This window comes from Helianthus annuus, chromosome 3 (genome assembly GCF_002127325.2).
Source record: "Helianthus annuus cultivar XRQ/B chromosome 3, HanXRQr2.0-SUNRISE, whole genome shotgun sequence".
Lineage (NCBI taxonomy): Eukaryota > Viridiplantae > Streptophyta > Magnoliopsida > Asterales > Asteraceae > Helianthus > Helianthus annuus.
In genome coordinates this window covers 80,249,671-80,256,856 of record NC_035435.2, presented here as the reverse complement: position 1 = coordinate 80,256,856, position 7,186 = coordinate 80,249,671, and the positions used below count along the sequence as shown (strand labels likewise).

The 7,186-nt window shown below is 40.3% G+C and overlaps 1 non-coding gene across 1 annotated transcript; it reads left to right on the top strand.

The window, feature by feature from the left end:
• Positions 1-5,937: 5,937 nt before the first annotated feature.
• Positions 5,938-6,044, top strand: LOC118490991. The gene has a single exon (XR_004890216.1). It is a non-coding gene; the product is annotated as a small nucleolar RNA R71 (small nucleolar RNA).
• Positions 6,045-7,186: the final 1,142 nt, after the last annotated feature.

Below are 7,186 nucleotides of genomic sequence, written 5' to 3'. Positions count from 1 at the left end.
TATTTTGTCTTTTTATATATATTAATTTTAAATTACCTTTTTTGTCCTATTCATTAATTACTTTTTATTACTTTATTTTTTAAACATAATTTCTTTATTAAGAACATTTTTAAATTCAGATTTTTTTTAAAAGATTTTTATACTTTTTACAATTTAAGTTTTACGTTAAACTTTTTACGGTTTTTGGAGGCGCCGTTTTTAACGCCGTTTTTTAACGCGCCGTTTTTTTTACGCGCCGTTTTTCAAGCGTAACGCGCCGTTTTAACGCTGTTTTTTAACGCCGTTTTCTAACGCGCCGTTTTTAACGCCGTTTTTTACGCGCCGTTTTTCACGCGCCGTTTTTTTTAAGGCGTCGTTTTTCTCAATCGGCGTTTTTTTAACACGCCGTTTCTAACGCGCCGTTTTTAACGCGCCGTTTTTTAATGCGCCGTTTTTTAACGCGCCGTTTTTTAATGCGTCGTTCTCAATCGGCGTTTTTAACGCGCCGTTTTTTAACGCGCCGTTCTCAATCGACGTTTTTAACGCGCCGTTTTTAACGCACCGCTTTTTTAACGCGCCGCTTTTTAACGCCGTTTTTTAACGTGCCGTTTTTTAACGCCGTTTTTTACGCGCCGTTTTTCACGCGCCGTTTTTTCACGCGCCGTTTTAACGCGCCGTTTTTTAAAGGCGTCGTTTTTCTCAATCGGCGTTTTTTTAACGCGCCGTTTGTTAACGCCGTTTTTTACGCGCCGTTTTAACACGCCGTTTTTTTAAGTCGTCGTTTTCTCAATCGGCGTTTTTCTAACGTGCGGTTTTTTACACGTTTTTTACGCACCGTTTTTTAACGCGCGGTTTTTTACACGTTTTTTACGTTAACGTTATTTTACGTTTTACACGTCGGTTTTTTACGTTTTACGCGTCGGTTTTTTACGTTTTACGTGTCGGTTTTTTACGTTTTACGTGTCGGTTTTTTACGTTTTACGTGTCGGTTTTTTACGTTTTACGCCCCGGTTTTTTACGTTTTACGCGTCGGTTTTTTACGTTTTACGTGTCGGTTTTTTACGTTTTACGTGTCGGTTTTTTACCTTTTACGCGTCGGTTTTTTACGTTTTACGCGTCGGTTTTTTACGTTTTACGCGTCGGTTTTATACGTTTTACGTGTCGGTTTTTTACGTTTTACGCCCCGGGTTTTTTACGTTAACATTTTTTTTTTTACATTTTACGCGCCAATTTTTACGTTAACGTTATTTTACGTTTTACACGTCGGTTTTTTACGTTTTACGCCCCGGTTTTTTACGTTTTACGTGTCGGTTTTTTACGTTTTACGTGTCGGTTTTTTGCGTTTTACACCCCGGTTTTTTACGTTTTACGCGTCGGTTTTTTACGTTTTACGCTTCGGTTTTTTACGTTTTACGCGTCGGTTTTTTACGTTTTACGTGTCGGTTTTTTACGTTTTACGCCCCGGGTTTTTTACATTAACTTTTTTTTCGGTTTTACGTTTTGCGTTTTACGTAAAACATTTTAAGTTTTACATTAAACTTTTTATGTTTTTAAATTTTACGTTTTATGTAAAACTTTTTAAGTTTTAAGTTTTACGTTAAACTTTTTTACGTTTTACTTTTTTAAGTTTTACGTTAAACTTTTTACGTTTTACGTAAAAGTTTACGGTTGAACTTTTTTTTCACAAAAACTTTTTTACACGAAAACGTGTTTACGCAAAGACGAACGCACCCATAAAATCGCAAAGTCGGTAGGTGTCTCGGATAGATTTTTATCGTCATCGACGGGGGAAAGAATATAAAAAACCAATAACAACAAAAAAACAATAGTGTATCTCGAAAAAAAAAGGGGTTGGCTTAGATTTTTACGTTTTACGTTTTTACGTTCTAAGATTTTAGGTTTTTACGTTCTAAGATTTTAGGTTTTTACGTTTTTACGTTTTACCTTTTACGTTTTACGTTTTACGGTTTACGTTTTTAGGTTTTACGTTTTACGTTTTCAGTTTTTACGTTTTACGTTTTTACGTTTTACGTTTTACGTTTTACCTTTTACCTTTTACCTTTTACCTTTTACCTTTTAACTTTTTTTTTTTACAAAAGCTTTTTTTTTTGCCTCATCGCCACCCAACCCAACGGATCAAACCCACATAGTTCACTGAAATCGAGGGAACGAGAGTGTGGGTGTGGCTATGTTGCTCAATTTGCTAACCTGCTCAATCAACTGCTTGACCGAGTTACTGCTCAATTAAGTGCTCAATCGAGTTGCTATGAGCTAATTTCCTGGAGAGTAAAAACCAATTACGAAATTTACAAATATAAAGTCACTAGAAAGAAAAGGAAAAAACTTAAACCACAAAGAAAAACTTAGAACTAAACCCAACAAAGAATCAGAAAACAATTTACATAGATCGAAACCAAAATAAAATGCCAATTTAATTTTCTTGAAACTACAAACAAAGCATATAACAATCTGCACATGTTGAGCCCAAATAAAATGCCAATATATTATGCATAACCGTCAGTCAGGCTCACCACCGCCTCCGCGGCTCCTCAGCCAACGGCGGTCCGTCGCCGATCACCGTCGCCGCCGCAGATTTTTTCCATCCCTCTCTCATCTTAGTCTCTCTCTTCTCTTCTTGTTCCCGTCCTCTCTCTCTAGGATTTGTAGGTGTGTATGTTTTTAAGAGAAATTAAAGGTGGGTGTGTGGGAAAGTGGTCGGAGGGGAGTGTGTGGGTGTGAGTGGCCGGTCGGATTACCGGCGCCGGCAGCCGGCCGGTGTAGTGCCTGTCGAACATCGAGAGGGAGAGGTGGTGAGGATTCTGTTGTCATGTTTGTGTGTTTTGGCAGTAGAGATCGAGGGAGAGATGAAGGGAGGGTGTGGCTGAAGTGTGTGAGGAAGAGAGTCTTTGGATTTGAAGATATGAGATATGAGAGGAGAGAGGTCTGGTATGTGTGAAAGAAAAGAGAAACTTTGAAGACTGACATGACAGAGACATAGATGGATTTGACAAATACACTAAATTACTAGATTGCCCTTTTGATTTTAAAATAATATTGCATATTTGTCATTGCCTTATTGGTGGAAAGTGGTTCTCATGGTTCTTACAACTGGAGGTGGTTTTCATTTTAGCGCTCCCCTATATATATATATATATATATATTTTTCACACGAAAATCGGGTTTGTTACTAAAATAAAGGGTAAAAATAAAAAAGGGTTTTTGGTGGGTAAAAAGGGTTTTTGAGTTACGAAATGAAAAAGGTTTAGGCTCAAAGGGGCTAACTAGGGGGAGTTTTTGGGTAGGTGAAAAGAAAAATAAAAATAATGGTGTTGAAAGAAAAAGGGTTAGTCCTAATGCCTCCATCATTTACTTACTTGGGTTTAAGTTCGTAAGGACCGGGAATGATTGTTGTGGCAAGTTCTAGAGTCGTAAGAACCAAGCGGCTATTCACACAAGAAACGAAAAATGAGCATTTAGTGTAAAGATGTATATTTGTATGCTCAATAAAGGCTCAAAACTCACTTTTGTGGGAATGGGTTTTTATGTGATCGAGTATATATAATCGAATTTTAACTAAGCTTGTCATGCCGTTTCATAATTTTCTTATGTTGGTTCTTTTTATCACGACGCTATCGGTTGTAAACTTATAAAAATATAACCTTGTTAGTCTTAGAATTCCCAACTTAAACTTAGACAAGTAAAGAAAAATGAAAATTTTTGAAAAAAATTAGGGTGATTAGCGGTTCCAATAGAGTTTTGTGCAAGGCTTGTTATTAGGACTTGCGAAATTCAAGGTTTTAGCACCCCCCCACACTTAAATTACACATTGTCCTCAATGTGTCCCAAAAATAAATTTTTAGGTTGATTGGATGTGTAAAATGGTGTTAAAAGCAAAAATTTTATGTTACTGGCAGTCTGGACACGGCCCCGTGGAGACCGGGCACGGCTCCGTGTTCAGGTGCCAGTAACGAAAATCAAAGAAAAGAAACAGAAGCCTGGACACAGGGGCGTGTTCAGCGAACACGGCCCGTGTCCAGTTACCTGAACTGGGCATTTGCCTGCAAGGTGTTCAGCACGGGGCCGTGTTGGCTGGGCACGACCCGTGCTGAACTTACTGTAACGGAGAAATTGTTGTCGGGTGCCCTGTTTTCGTGCATGGGTTTATGTTTCTCATTTCCCTTGTCATCCTTGACCACCATGAGTGTGTTTTAATCTTGCAAATTAAAACTAAAAGATTAAACTTAAACTAAGGATAGTTCCGCGGATTGCCTCCGTGGTGTGCCACGTTTATAAGGGTCCTTGGCTAGACCCAAGGCAAGGTTATATGTTTTCTGAGCGGGATGGTTTGCATCCCATGTTGCACCGTCAGAGAGCATCATCCAAACTTGAATCAATAACCTTCATGTAATTGACCGGGTCATCGTCCTCTATTCTCTTCCCAACCCCTAACTTTACTTCATTATCCCCGTATTTCAAAGTGAGTGTTCCGTCATTCATATCTACCACTGCTTGTGCGGTGGCGAGAAATGGTCTCCCTAATATGAGGGGGACTTCGGTGTCCTCTTCCATATCTAGTATGACAAAGTCGGCCGGGTAGACGAACTTGTCGACCTTGACTAGGATATTTTCAATGACACCTTGCGGGAATTTGACGGATCGATCAGCAAGCTGTATACTCATTTTTGTAGGACTCGTTTTTCCTAGGCCGAGTCTCTTGAACATTGATGAGGGCATGAGGTTAATGCTAGCCCCAAGGTCGGCTAGTGTATTACGAACGGGGGAGTCACCGATTGAGCAAGGAATTGTGAAGCTTCCGGGATCGATTTTCTTTTGGGGGAGTTTGTTGAGTAGGAGAGCAGAGCATTCTTCGCCTAAGTTAACTAATTGCAATGTTTCAATTTTCTTTTTATGAGTGAGGAAGTCCCTCATGAACTTAGAGTATTTAAGCATTTGGGTTAGGACATCAATGAAAGGAATATTGACATGCTATTGTTTTAGTAAACTTTCGAATTTTGCGAATTGCTCATTGGTCTTTTGTCGGATTAACCTACCGGGGTACGAAACTCGAGGAGCCTTGGTAGGTTCTGATGAAGGAGGGGGACCTTTCTCTTGTAAGGGTGGTGTTACGGTCTCCTTGGTGGGCAGCGGGCTTTCCGTAGGACCCACGGTGTGGTTTCGTAGTGTTATGAAATGGACTTGCGCCTTTGGGTTTGTTTCGGTATTGCTTGGTAACGCGCCTTGTGGTCTCTCGGAGAAATTTTGTGCTACTTGACTGATTTGTTTTTCGATGTTTTGAATACTAGCTTGTTGATTTCTAAAATTTGATTCTAATTGTAGAAATCTATCCGAGTTTTTCTTTTCAGTGTCGGAGATGAGGCGAGATATAGTATCTTCAAGCCTTTCTCGTCCACTTTGTTGTTGAGGGAAATTTTTGACTCATTTCTTGGTTGTTGAAAGTTTATTCGTTGGTTTACGTTTTGTTGGTTACTACCATTGCCGGGTTCTCTCCAACCAAGGTTAGGGTGATTTCACCATCCTTGGTTGTAGGTGCCCATTGGAGGACCCGACGGCCTAGGTCTATTATCAATGTAGTTTACCGATTCTTGTTGATCGTCTGTTTCTTTCATACAACTCCAATTTTCATGTGGCCCACCACACCCTTCACAAGCCATAACCGAGACCGTTTTTGTCATTTCCAATTTTTTTATTTTTGAAGAAAGGGCCTCGATTTGGGCTTGTAAAGAAGTGCTTTCATCAACCTTATGGGCGCCCGGGGCAATGGATTTATTGCCTCTGGGAGTGTGCCACTAAAAATTGGTTTGAGCAATTTCCTCAATTAGATTATATATTTCATGTGGGCGACGATTACCTAAAAGTCCCCCGGAGCTAGAGTCCAGTGTTTGCCTTGTGTGTGGCAACAGCCCATTATAGAAAGTGGACACTTGTTGCCATATCGCAAGACCGTGATGTGGACACTTTCGCAATAGCTCCTTGAACCTTTCCCAAGTTTCATATAAGGATTCCCCGTCCTCTTGTGAGTATGTATTAATTTCAGTCATTAATTTAGCCATTTTAGCGGGAGGGAAATACTTATATAGAAATTTTTGGGCTAGTTCATCCCAGGTGTTTACCGATCCAGCTGGGAGGGCGTTAAGCCAAGCTTTTGCTCGGTCTTTTAGTGAAAAAGGAAACATTCGGAGGCGGATAGCATCATTTGATGCTCCATTGATCCGAAAGGTATCACATATTTCTAAGAAATTAGTAATATGTAGATGGGGATCCTCGTCCGCAAGCCCATGGAAGGTTGCGGAGTTCTGAAGCATCTGTATCAAATGCGGACGAAGTTCGAAGTTATTGGCTTCAACATTCGGTGCATTGATAGCGGCGCCGAGGTTACCTACGGTGGGTCGTAGATAATCCATGAGGGTACGTTGGTCCGCCATTGGAAGTGGGGTCCCCGAAACTTTCTCTTGGTTTTTGGCTTTTAGTCTTTTTCTGAGAAAGCGTTCGGGTTCTTGTAGAGGTTCTTTTATGTCCTTATTAGAACTGGAGCTCATACACTACGTAGGGTTGGCGTCTAGTTCCAAGTCCTGCAATAAAAACAGAAAAGAATGCTGGTCAGAAGGTTCACCACGGCCCCGTGCTCTATGAACACGGCCCGTGGTTGGAGTTACAGTGATTGTTTTCCAGATCCCAGTTACTGGAAAGTTGGACACGGCCCCGTGTTGCACCGACACGGCCCCGTGGTCAGCCTTCTGTAACTTGGAAAACTAAAAACTGCCAGTGACAATGCTGGGTACGGCCCGTGTCCGACCAGGCACGGCCGGTGCTGAGCTCTGCAGAAGCTGAAAAACTAAGAAAATCCTAAAAAAATAAAAAAGAAAATAAAAAATGATTAGGCCGTTGATTCCTAACTTTCTTAAAATCCTTGTGTCCCCGGCAACGGCGCCAAAAACTTGATGCGTGTGTAGTGTAATATATTTTTGGTATATTTTTAAGCCCTTTTTACACTTTTTAGCCAAGTTTTAAATTTATAAAACACGATATTTACTAACATTAAACACACATATGGGCAAGTGCACCCATCGTGGACGTAGTATATTGTTGGTAAGATACCGAGGTCGTCCAAGGACACAAGAGCTTTTAGTACCGGTTTATCCTCAACGTCTAATCAAATGAAAATGTTAGAAAAAAGATTTTTAAACTA